Below are 14,292 nucleotides of genomic sequence, written 5' to 3'. Positions count from 1 at the left end.
TGGATCATTTGAAAATAGATTTGTAATTGTGCAGTTTTATTTTTGTTAAGCTGTGTTTATTCAAACATTGAATGTATTATCAAAAACAAATCTGTGGCAAAGTTACAAAAGGATGTCTTTCTTTTCACTCTCTGTCTTGAAGTCTAGGCCAGGGGCCAAATCCCATGTTATGTTATTTTAAATGTGCCATAACTACAGTTGAATTCAGTTTGAATAAAAAATTACTTTGTGATCATTTAGCTGCTTTCTAGTGAGAAACCTACAAAAAATAACCTGAAAATGTCTAATAACAACAGAGTTTGATAAAAAAGGAGGGATTTGACGAAAACAGTTTAAGTTTGCGCTTCTTTGGTGAAGGTTGGTGGTGAAGGATAATAATTGATGTATTTGTATTTTACTTTTTTACCTAAAAATGTTGCCCATCCTGAAAATATAGTTTGAGATCATACTGCACCTCAGTCATGTTGCTTAATCTGGCGAAATCCCAAATACATTATAAGCTACACGAAGCAGTCATTTGTTCGTGATGAGGCACTAATGCAGAGTTGATGTTAGCAGGGCTGCCAAGTTTCAGAGAAGAACAAGAGTGAGATTTGAGTGTCATCACACGCTTGGCTAAAAGGGCTTTTTGGTCGATTTATACTCGACAGGCCAACTATAGCGTAATAAATTTGTAGTTTTTGACAAAGTCATATGACTGGAATATGATTATGAACAAATATAGATGGTTAAAATATGTTGATTTAATTATAAATATCTATAAAATGCTACATTTAGATGTCATGGTATTTTGCAGGAGAGTAGTCTACATAGGAAGAGATCTATGGCAGCCATTGATTTATCCTATAATAAACTTGCAATTTTAAAAGATCTGAAACTTATTTACCACGTGAAAATCTAAACATCTTGTCAAACAATATATTGTGTGTGACAAAAAAAGAATAATAAAAAACAAATAACAAATGTGCATTTAAAAGAGTCCAGACTATGACCGTAATAATGAAGTGAAATTTAAGGATAAATTAAAGCAATAGTTAACACAAAATTCGATCTTTAATTAGTTTTTACTCACCCTCATGTCGACTAAGGGTTGGTATTATTCTAAAAGTGATTTGGTCCTTTTTAGAGTTACAGACAAAAATGTTTGTCCATTTTAATGAAGCGACTGAGTACCCAGGGACAAACTTCCTCCAAAAAGACGCTTAAAAACATCCATATATTATTGCTTGTCTGGAATGTCCATCTTGTATTTAAGCCTCAACAAGAATTGTTCTGGAGAAAATAAAGTCTATTTTTTTTGCTCGTTTGTGGCAGACTTTTAAATAGTATCAGATTAATCTGTTACTTATTAGACTTATATGTACATTTTAACGTAGCGACTGGAGTTCCGTTGTCGTCGTCTTCATCTTTCTTCAAAAAGAACAAACTTACAAACATCCAAATACCTCTGTGGTTCACTCATGTGATGTCCATATTGTATTGAAGCCTCGACACGAAGAATTGTCTGGAAAACTAAATTCCCTGAACTAAAACAATATTTATGATATTTTCCGGGTACTTCCTGTCTGTATCGCTTGTTATCGTCTTGTTATCGTCTTGTTGTCGTCTTGTTATCGCCTTGTTATCGTCTTGTTATCGTCTTGTTATCGTCTTGTTGTCGTCTTGTTGTCGCCTTGTTATCATCAATTTCAATTCATTTAAATGGATATAAATATTTGCCTATAATTCTAAAAAGGAACAGATTAGTAATTCCAACTCTTAGTCTACACCAGAGGTGGGCAATTATAATTCTTCAAGGGCCACATTAAATTCTGTGAATGTTGTTAGGGGCCGTCGAGCAAAAAGAAAGATGAAAAAATCCCTAAAAAAAAGGACTTTCGTCATTAGGCCGTGACATTTATTAAGCTAAATAAGCTGCAATTTTATTTTTGTATATATGAGTTTTTTTCAAAACATTTTTTCAACTAACTTATAAAAACATTTGAGGGATTAATATATACTCGTAAATTAATGAAAATGTAAATTAATAATAAATCCAAAATACATTTGTTAATGAGTGTTAAAAGTTTGAACTGAACTATCACTTTAATTTGAAAGCCAGAAGTTTTATTTCCTGCTTCTGACAAGTTTTTTTTGGGTATTTACTATCAAGTTTAGCGAGAAGATTGAAGTGCGGTTTACCAACTGGAGACACAAATTATGGATTTACCGCAGTATGATGTCGGCGCTGTTGTGTTAAAGTTACAATGAACCGACCACTCGCTGTGTGGGTATTGTGTCGTTTCTTTAGATTTCTGCAGGACGACAATTTAGCACAAAAAAAAGAAAATAAAGCATAAAATGTGTAAATATAAGAGTGAGAAAGTATGACTTGTGTTGTGAAATCTGATCAAACCGATGACAGTGCAGATCTGAATTCTTACAAAGCATGAGAGTCCATCTTCTTATACAGATAGTCTGTCTATATTCAAGGTCATTGGTGACACGAATATAAACATCTACCTCCTTAGCAGAATTAATAATGTTAAAACTGTCATCAAGTGGCGTCATCTTAAATAAATACTCTTTAATAACATTTTTTAAGATACCTCATTTTGAAGGAAAACCGGCTCCTTCTGCCTCGAACTCATGACAGCTAGCATAGAGGAACCTGGTGTCACACGTAAACACGTACTTCACGTGATGTTGCACATATGTCGGCTCTCACTCCAACTTGGCTCGCAGAAGAAAAAAAGGTGGCAACTGGGATTAGAAGGCGTACTGGGAGGCAATTAGTGTAAGAAGGAGGAGAAGGATGGAAGGAAGTGACACTTGAGAATAGAAGATGGTTTCGACGATGACAGGGATGGATTTTTTTTGAGAGGCGGGTTGATGCTGTTTTTAGAGCCTAACAAACATGTGACAACAGCGAGGTACGTGTCAGATATAGTGGTTTTACATGCTGCCATCTCTTTAAAAAAGAAATCTCTTTAATCTTCACAAGATATGTTCTATATATGTTTACTTGGTGAACAAACATATGGCACTCAGTCCCTGCATCAGTGGCAGGCAAGCTGCCAAGTTTTCTTGTGTCAAAAGGAGGGAATTAATTGAACTATTTTTATCTGTTTTAAAACATATATGTTTTTTTAATACATTTTTCCACTTATATCTGGACACCAAATAGGGAAATAAAATAAAATGTTAGCGATAAGCAGTTTATTAAATGTGTATTAATTATGTGCATGCAGAATAAATGATGTATTTATATATATTTTTATTTCATTAAGAAGTTAATAAAGTGCAAATTTGGTTTAAAAATTGTGATTTTAAACCAGTCCAACAGATTATTTACTGTTATAAAGGGTTAGTGAATTCACAAGATCTCCTGGATGTCTGAGACATGACTATGATGTAGGAGCGAGATCACACTAATTGAAATAAAGAAAACCTAAAAGAAAATAAGGGATAGTCTGAAATATCTCAATTGACTGTAAGCCCATGTATACTCATAACTGTCTGTTGTTGTTATCTAATTTTCAACTAGGCTTTGTGCCAAAGGGAATTTCAAGTACATAATATACAGGAAAATACCCTTTTGTTTTGTTCTCTATCGTCAGTCAAGGTTATACTTTTGAAAACAATAAAAATGGCTGGTTAAATTAAAAGGAAAACCAGGAAAAATACCCTGTCAATCCAGTTTTTTATTTGTTGTTCATTTTGAAAATGTATTTGATGAGAAAACAAGTATTAAAAGATTGTTAATAAAAGCACAAAGGCAAAGGATGTCAATGGCAAGTTGCTAATTGTACACAAACTTATATGAATAAAAAATTCATGATTCAAGACATTAAAGGTAGTACAAATGTGGGATGAACAGATACATTTGCCTGGTCGTATTACCAAGTTGTCAAACCTTTATTGATGAACAATAACAACACATTCTTTCAGGACTGTTTGTGGTACAGAAAATGAATAAATGAATGTTAATTTATTCAAGTGATTTCATTGTTAGCTCTGCTTCAAAAAGCCATTTATTTATTTTTTGCTTCTAAACGGGGAAGCGTGTGAGCAGCAGTGAATGGAAGCCATACAAGTAAAGGAAGATGTCAAAACCTTCCTAGATATAGATGGAATAGACTGGAACCACCAGATGGCAAGTTTAGAATATGAAATCATGATTTCATCAAGGTTCTTATTTATCAAGACATCAACTAAAATCTACAACTGTAATCGCTCATCGCTCTAGGATAACTGTTTTAAAAGAAATCTTAAGTGTTTAAATGAAATCGAATATTTTGAGTAGAGACTTGCTGATGGTCAAAGTGTTTCTTGGCCCAAGACCTTGTTTTAATTAATCCTAAAAGAAAGTTCTGTCTGCCAAAATCTGAGAACAGCAGGGGGGGGCAAGGCTTTACTCATCCTGCACAACCGCTAGTTGCAGATAAAAATAAATGAAAGTTGAGGAGACGTCGTTGAAGCCAAGTTAAAAATGACATTGCCAAGATCAAAGGCAGAGCCGCTTGTGGGATGTGTAAAGAAGTGGAGAAAGAGTTGATGAGCTGAGTCGTGAGTAATGAGGGGGAGGTTTGTGGAGTGATAAGGAAGGTGTCGGAGAGTAAACTCGGACTCATCGTCGTATCCAGAACCCAGCCAAAGATAAAAGGAAAATCCACAACCTACAGAACGGTATTGACAGATGGTTTGAGTCTGATGAACGGAGGCAATAATTAAGTCCGTTCATAGAAAAAGTTAATGTTAATGTTTTTTTTACTGTGTGCACCCACAGGAGATATTCAAGTAAATAATGTCAGAACATGGTGCTTTAATTTAAAACAATGCTAGGTTGAGCAAAAAAAAAAAAGGTTTACTTTACACCATTGCCTCAAAATCAAATACACTTTACTTAGTTTCCAAAATAACTTCTGGGAGAACCTCACATATAGACTCTGCCCTCCTTGTACAAATTTCTCATCTGAAGTGTGAGATTGTACAAGTGAAGCAGATTAGAACTTGTGCTCCCTCAGGCTGACAACAAATTCACCTCTAGCAGATGTGACACACTGCATTTCAAGACTCACAAACACATGTAAACACTGAGAAATGTTGAAAAAACTATATATATATACACATATATTTGTGTGTCTGTGTGTATTTTTCAATTTATATTGTACTTAAAAGGTTACGAATACAAATAAAATACAAAAATGTTGAAATTGTATTTTATTATTATCGTAAGTATATAATAATAAAACCTTCCATTTCATCAATAATCTTTATAAGTGGTCGTAAACATTCACTTATCAGAATGGTTTTAATTGCCATTTTTAGTGCAGAACCACCAAATTGGAATTTATTTTGGTATTGTGTGCAACATTAAACATGAGATAAAATCTGAAATAAACAAATAACAAAACTCGAACAGAAATTGTATACCAACATTTTTATATAGTATTTAAAAGGTGACAAAAACAAATAAAATACAAAAATGTTGAATTTTATTATTTTTAGTGTATTATTATTATTATTATTAAGTACAAAATCAAACCTTTGGTTTTAATTAAATCCATTAGTTTTCGTATTTTTAACTCAGGGAATCAATAAAGAAAAACAAACTTTCAATATTGAATTATTTCATTAAATGATAAAACAAAGTTAAATTAAATACAAAAAAAAATAGGATTAAAGTAGTTCATATTTTAATTCAACAATTTAGTAATCTGATGTTCTTCGGCTTGCTTGTTTGTGTTGACTTAATTAAAACAAACAACTTAACGACATGTCGATATTCTTGGAAACAGAAATGCTTTTCAATAACAGTCCTTCATTTGTGCTTTTTGTTTTTTTTAATTATTATTGTTGAACGCTCCAGAGAGAAGATTCAGCATTTAAGTGCTTCCCACTTCCGTGCTGCAGATTCCATTGAAATCTTATTGAAACTATATAGAGGTTTTCAATTCTTAGCCTGTGATATCCCATGTTGCACAGAGTTATTTGGTTTTTCCGCCCTGTGGACCCTTAATTGTGTTTCAAAGTCAGAGATGGTAATGAGGTTATCGATCTTCACTACGTGAGTCCTCTAGAGTCGACCAAACAGCTGCTGCGCCGCAAATGAACGTTTGCATGAATACAAACATTTGCCTGGGAATTTACTCAGACATGGAATGTCCAAGTGAATTTGAGAGGCGGAATGTCCCGACTCTGCTTTGGTTTTCCGGGCTGGTAATGAACAGTTTTCCATCAGCTGGAGGCGGATACATACACAACCACATCAGTGGACTCAGCAGATGACTTCAACTCAAGGGTCATATTAATTATGAGTGAGATAACCTTTAGCATCTGTCGGGGGAGAGGGCTGACAGCAGGCAGCAGAACGGACCACCCACCCTCACAGTGAGCCTCCTGAGGGGCTCTTCCTTCGACTAATGAGAGACCCTTATATCTTAATTCCTATACGTCCCCCCCTTCTGATCCGAGTGAACATAAACCAGCCTCCATTTTCTAGCTACACGACGACTCTTCCAGATGTTTCTTTGAAATCCCATTTCTAATAATCTTGGTGAATGCGGATGAAACACTGCAGAGATGAAGATCTCAGAAGTGTCTATCCGAACGGATTGTGTAGAATGGTGTGTGCGTATGTGTGTCAGGGTGCTCAGGAAAATCTCCACCCCGGGCGGCCTGCTGCACGACGGCTATTGAGCTCTGGTAAACAGCTCTGGCCTATTCTCAACAAGACGGCAGAGCCTTTTACTTCTTATAACAAACTTAGCCTCTGGCGTGTTTATTATATGCGCAATGGTTTAAGGTCCACCTGCAGCACGCACGGCTCCGAGCCGGAGAACACTGCTCCGAAAATATACGGACAGGATTCAAAATGCACATTTTAAATGATTGTAACTCCTTGAAGGTTTATCCGATCTAGAAACCCCGAAGCACTGACTTAAGGCAGGAAGTTTCACCAGATGCATCGACACATATACAAATAATCGGTACAATTGATGAAATTCAAACAATTTTTCATGAAATCAGAAAACAAGAGCTTTCCAGTGATGTATAGCACAAGTGTCAAACTCAGGCCAGTGGGCTAAATAGGGCCCGCCAAATCATCATATATGGCCTGCAAGAGTGTTTAACACCTAGAGTAGTTTAGAGCTAGTTTACTACTACACTCATGCTGGTATCAGGACCCTATATAGTTTTTATCTGCAAAGTTAAGTTGGAAGTACATTTTGTTGAAAGTGTTTTTAAAGGTGTCGTACCAGCGTCGTTACAAATTGAAGTTCGGCCACAGAACTTATCGGTTTCTCTCTTCTGAAGCGTACGGAGTAATTCCTTTACTCTATAATTGTTTTTATTACTGTATCGCTCTACTGTGATTGTTGCTGAAACCCCTTGCTTAGAATATAAAGTGCACTAAAAATAAAATGTATCATCGTTATTATTATTATTATTACTCATTTAAAATGTCCTCTAAATCCAAATTAAAAATTCATATTGTTCATGTGTCCCGATGGCAATTTTGCTTTTGATAGTTTGTGTTAGTGAAGATTATTGTGTTGGAAAAAAAAAAGATTTGAAGACCTAGATAGAGATATATTTCCATATCCATCTTTGATATCTCCATCAAACACGGAGGGAGAGGAAGATCGTTCCATAGCTTAAAACAGCCTGGAAGGATTTATCTATTCTGGTCCAAAAGCGTGTTCAGGAACCATCAGTACATTCTGATCCACTGACCTCAGAGCCTGAGCTGGGGTGTAAGGCTGGTTCAGATCACTGATGTAAGGAGGAGTCTGACCATGAAAAGCTCTGAAAGTAAGAACCAGAATTTTGAAATGGATCCTGAAAGAAACTGACAACCAGTGAAGAGTTTTAAGGATCGGAGAAATGTGAGTTCTTCTACTAGAGCAGGTCAGAATTCTCGCTGCAGAATTTTTAATTAACTGCAGGCGAGACAGCAATCATGAACAAAGAAGTTATTACTTAATAATTTTGGAGTTTATCATGACGTAATAATGGCTTCACTCCTCCTCCAGCTAGCTGTAATCATGCCCAGCTTTCAAACAACTCCCTTGTAGGTGGAGACTCACGATATTGATGACGCAAGGTGACAAACCTCAATGCTTGACCAATCACAGCAAACTTTTCAGTGGGCGGGGCTTAAGCACATTTTCTAATGTAAATATTTAAATGAAAAGAGAGTTTTGGACAGACAGAATCATACTGATAGAGTACAATAGAGTCCAAGATCTATTAAACACAAACTTAAATCACATTAGTTGCCCTTCAAACATTGTTTAAGGGCTTCAATTTAAGACTTGGTAGAGATTTTTACTCCAAAGTTAGCTTAGCTTGTGTTGTAGTGATATCCAGGCGGCCAATCAGATCATGGCTGTGCACTGACTTCATATGTGGAATGGTGACATGATATAAAAAACGAAAGAGTTAATAGTTGGCTTAAGGAGGTTCCATCCTGACACTACTGCCTGATCAATCCATGGATTAAATGTAGAGATTGTAAAGACAAGCATTAATGTGACCCCAAACTCAAATTTGAAGAAAAAACTGTTTATTCAACAAATTTGTATATTAACTTCGGAATCTGAATTATTTTTAACGTTTCCAAGAGAATTATATGTAACCTTTATCTTTCTTTTATTGAAAGTCTGTTGACATTTTCTTTTATATGTTGGTTTAAGGGTCTCTCTATAAAGTACTGTCTCAGCAGCATTATTAAAGCTAACAGACTTAAGTTCCATCTGGAAAAAGGGTCTTCCAGAAACACCCTGATCACATCCTCAGTCAGGAATTCAACTCGATGCCATCAGGGTGGCGTAACCTTGATTCTCATACGTAAGAGAAAATGCTGCTGACAGCTGAAAGGTGATTCATTGTGAATTGAGAGCTAGATTTGTACATTTATTCCTAACTTGTTTCTTATTGCTCTCTGCTACCTGGCAGCCTGAGGTGCTGACAGTGTGGATGTTGATGAGTGTGTTTGTTGTCTAAGTTTTTATGTGACTGAGGCTGCAAACGGAATCGCCCTGCGGGGACGAATAAAGCTGTTTGAATTGATGCTGATATTTTACACAAACAATTCCCATTTTCGCAATCAACATTTTTGAATCAGGAATTTCATTCTTTGTTTTGTTACTATGAAGTCATGGGAAACAAACTCCTTGGCGTAGGTATGTCATATCTCAGTGCTTCTGGAATAAGACATTGCAAAGAAAATGACTTCAAAACGCATATCACACAAGGACGACTCAATAAAACTAGTTTATTAAACGGAACTAACAGCCATTTCGTAAGTGTGTGTTGGATTGGCTCTTGCGAAGGGCTAGGAAGACGCCTCCACAGTGCCATACCCTCGGTTAAAAATTGATAAATCACCTACTGAGAGAGCTAAATATTTAATGCGGTGCAGCTGAGTGGCTAATTAGTTAGCTGGCTTGTGAACCAGGTTAAGGCAACGGTTCGTCGTCTACGTGAGAATGTTCGACACGCCTCGGATCAGAAAATGTGTCGTTAGTTGTTTTCTCATCTGGTCCGTTACATGAGTTTAAGTGAAAGTGTACGATTGGATAGAACAGTCTACTTCGAGTTTGTATAAATCTGTTACATGCAATCAGAGAATATTCAACTAAAATAAAACACTAAATCCTTATTTTTTAAACTGTAATCAAATATATTTCCAGCTGAAATCTCGGCGATCGAGAGGTTACAAGAGTGGAGTCCATTATAACGTAATAAAGGTCTGCAGTCCTCCTCCGGCCAACTATAATCATGACACCACTTGTTTATACAACAAGTCTCTTGGAGGTGGAGACTTCCCGGGATGATGATGCGTCATCATCCCGGGTGACAAATCCAGATGCTTGACCAATAACAGAAGAGTGGGTGTGGTTATAGAAAACAAGATTTCATCTTCAGAAAAACATTGTTTTTCAGTGGGCGGGGCTTAGGCACAATTTTAATGTCAATATTTCAATGAGTTTTGTACAAACTGATGAGTACAATAGAGTTTACAGTCACTTGATCCTGGGTTCACCTCTGACCTGGCGAGCTGGAGCTGAACTGGTGTCAGATCGATATCAGTCTCGCTGCAGAGAAACTTCTCCAGGATCCACGAGGGAAGACGAACAGCACTACATCAAATGGATCGGTGCTCAGAAGGCCGTGTCATTAATGTGCACGTGAGTGGACGGCACGTATGGATGTGAGGATTAATAACTGCACACAACAGAGATGTTATTATCTGAGGCACCTCGCAGTGGTAATGGCTGTAATCACGCTCCGAGAGGAGGAGGAGTGATTCTTGTGAGGTGCATCACTCCGCGCTCGACAGAGAGTAGATAAAACCAGGGTTCATGCATGAAGGGAGGAGCTGGATCCATCGATACACTTGTGAAGCTATTATGAGCTCATTATCACTCTGGCGTGTGCCAGAGCCAAGAGAACATGTGTGTGTTTGTGGGTCGTCGTGGAGGGACAGGAGAGCTTGACAAACACTACACAGCAAGATCTGTTAGTGTTTAAGTTGAAATGTTCGTCCATCCATCCTTCCTGCCTCCTTCCATCATCCTCGCTTCCTCTCCACCTTTCTTCACTACTATCATCATTCCCTTTTCTTTCCCTACTTCCACCCTTCCTCCTTCTTAGCTACTACTATCATTCCAGCCTGCCCTCCCTCCTTCGTTCCTTCCCTATTTCCTCCCTTCCTCTTTCCATCTTGCACCACTTTTCCTTCCACCCATCCTTCTATTCTTCCTTTCTTCCATTGACTACTACCATCATTTCCGCCCTTTTTCTTTCTTCATCTCTTCCTCCATCTCTTCTATCCTTCTCTCCTTCCATCTTCCTTTGACAGTGACAGTTTCTTGTGCATATTAATGGTTGGTTTAACTACAATTCAAAAAAGGTAAGAACAATTAATTCAATAAACATAAACAAATTCACCCAATTTTTTCCTCTAAAGGAACTTACCTAAGTACCCAAACAAAAGTATTTATTTTTTCTTATTGATCACAGAAGCCTTTTAAATAACAACAATAAAAAGCAAACAACACTTTTAACTTTAAAGTGTTGAATAAATAGATAATTTGAAAACTGAAATAAGTAAAGTGTAGAGAACAGTAAAAAAAATTAAATCCACAATTTAAACTCATTATACATTATATTGATACAGTGTCGAGTTATATTGTGACATCTTTAGTTTCGAAAATATCGGATGTTTTTCAACGCACCATACAATTTCCCTTTGTCGTTCAATGCATCATTCACGTGTGAAAACTGAGAGTTTTTGTTTCGTCCAGTCAAACTCATCCACGTATCCATTGTTCATTCATTTTAAAGGAATAATAAAATAAAGTCGATCTATCAACGTGTATTTATGTGTAGACATCTTGTAAAAAACCCAGAAAAGACTCAAACCTGCTTCCTTCTCATCAAAAGTAAGCTAATTGAATTGAAAGCTAGCGGCTGAAGCTACGAGCCTGTTAAAATCATAGTGATGATAAAAAACGTATGGTTTTTGACAAAGTAATTGGTAACAGTAGTTATTAAATAGTTACAACCAGCACTGGTCAATAGTTAAAGACTGATGTTACTTCAGAGAAAATTCCATCCTTTTTAAAAACCAAAAAACCTCTCAGTAATAATCATTACAATAGATTTTATTTTTTATCATGCTTTCTCTGCGGCGCGGTACCAAATGCAACATGTCCCCAGACTGGAAGTTGGGGAGCACGTATTGAGGAGCTGCCGCCAATGATATCACTTAAAGAAACAGTGTCTTTGGATGATGCACAGGATGCAAAACTTGAAAGTATTTATTTTGAGACTCACAACATTGTGATTCTTTTCAATACACTTGAGAAGATCCAAAACGAAAGCATTGTTCTAAGAATATTCTTCTTCTTACTTGTCTAGTGTGAGTGGTTGTCCCTTGAGGGTGTCCGCTGCCTCTGGTCCTATGTAGCTGGGACGGGCTCCAAAGTGATTTTTCAACTCCTAGGGATTCCTGGCTGGTCTTGAAAGGCAGCCAGCAGAAACATAAATAACACATTGACACATTTTGACATCCACACTTTTCCGAAGACAGGGTTCCAGTGGAGGAGCTTGTATCTCACTTTTATTTTGGATTAAATATGCAAGAATGGCCCTCAAATACAAAGAACATGGTTAATGCATTAGTGTGCGTGAGTGTGTGTGAGAAGTAAGGCGACCTCTATGTTTAGCTCCAGAGACGAAAATTGCAAAAAAAAAGAAAAAAAAGGCTCAATCTTAGCAGCTTTTGTATGAATTTATTCTCCTTTTCTATCCTACAATTTGTGACTTTCTTGCACAGACGCTCCTCAAATGTGATTGTTTGCTTTTACCTTGAGTGGAGCAGGATTATTTCTACCACAGAGTGAAGCACAAGTGCAGTTTTAATATTATTCCTCGCCACAATCTAATTATTCCTCAAACTAATCACATCATGGTTACAGATCACTGATCACATTTAGATACCAGAGTCCCAGTCCGGGTCTCCTCGCCGGTCGTATCTCCAAGACGCTCACCGACTGTTAATTACGGCTTTTATTCAGACTCGCTTCCGATGAAGAGGAAATCTGTGGTTGAGAATAGGAAGAGCTGGATCAGTGTGTGTTTGGAGACCTGATGAAGTGGTCCAGATATAAATAGTCTGGAGTCAGGCAGGTTAATAAGGAAGTAAACATGTGCCCATTTATTATGAATGATGAGACACCGGCAGCTCTGTTGAAAAACTGCACTGATCACAGAAGACGTTTGACTCTTAAAGATGTGCTTTTGTGTTTTTGTTTTTTTTTCATTTATTCTGGACCAACAGTGTCAGGAATTAAACGATAAATGCATAAACAAATGAGCAAATTAAAAACTAATTCGAAAAAAAGTTTTAAAAAGAAATCTGTCAAAAGTAGTAATTCTAGGTGGAATTGAATCGTTCCTGAATTGTGAGAAAAGTTAACTATTTTATTTTTCGTTCGTTCGTTCGTTCATTCGTTCGTTCGTTCGTTCGTTCGTTCGTTCGTTCGTTCGTTCGTTCATTCGTCCGTTCCTTCCTTCCTTCCTTCCTTCCTTCCTTCCTTCCTTCCTTCCTTCCTTCCTTCCTTCCTTCCTTCCTTCCTTCCTTCCTTCCTTCCTTCCTCCTTCTTACATCATTCTTTCCATTACTACCTCCTTTCCCTTTTTTTCTTTCCATCCTCTTCCATTCCTCCCTTTCTTCCTAACTAATTCCTTCACACTTTCATTCATTTCAAATCTCCTTCCTTCCTTCCTTCCTGTCTGTCCCCCTTCCCCGTATCACTGTAGCATTGAATTTACAATTGCTTGTATTTCTGCAAACTCCTGCAAAAAAGAAAACCATTAAATGATTAAAAGATCACGTCTCAAACACCTATGCATTAACTATAGATACACCTCTATATAATTGCCAGAGAAAGAAACACATGTATGTTCCTTGTTATTCATATTTGATTGTTCTCCAGAGTGTGATGGGTCGAGCTCAATAAAATCCAAACAAAACCTGCTCATTTATGCAGAGGGTTGAACCGACTGATGAGAGTTTCCTCTGTTTTGACACCATCAAGTTAAAGAGTCCCAAAGTGTTAATGATGTGAGCAAATTCAGTGCAGATAAAATCTTATCGGCCAAATCAAATTGACCCATAACAGGCGATCATCTTTTCACACAAAATAACTGATACAGTTATGAATGGATTTCAGTGCAATGGTCAGAAAATCTTGAAATTCAAATGATGACAGATGATATTAGTTGGTTTTTTTTGGATTACCATCTGAATCCTGTAGTCTCCACACAGCGACTATTGTCTCAACCTTTTCACTCTCTTTATACTGGGTTGTGCAAGTGAATTCCAGAATGATACTGCCACCTGCTGTCCCCATTAAGCTCATTTAAATTTGACCATTCAGATATTTGAAATGCTAAAAAAGTTCTCATGTCTCTCGACGTTGAAGTTTTATATTTAATTCAGTCTTCATTGCTCTCTAAATCTACAATAATTATAATAATTCTCATGCGCTTCTGCTTGACATCTGCTGTTTACTGACGTGTGTTAGTCGGATCTCAAGAATAAGTTCAACTCTCAAACTCCAAGAAAAGTAAACATTAAAAGGAATCTATTGATCTGATCCTCCTTCCCCCTGTGTGGGTGATGAATGTTGTGTGTTGTTGATCCTCCAGCAAACATTTAACGGACCTGGACCGAGGCAAACGCTCAGCAGAAACCTCTTGTTGTTGGATGACAAGTTAATGGACGATAATAGG

The sequence above is a fragment of the Callionymus lyra genome, chromosome 7 (genome assembly GCF_982586985.1).
Source record: "Callionymus lyra chromosome 7, fCalLyr1.hap1.1, whole genome shotgun sequence".
In the NCBI taxonomy this organism is placed as follows: Eukaryota; Metazoa; Chordata; class Actinopteri; order Syngnathiformes; family Callionymidae; genus Callionymus; species Callionymus lyra.
This window is presented reverse-complemented; position numbering follows the sequence as displayed.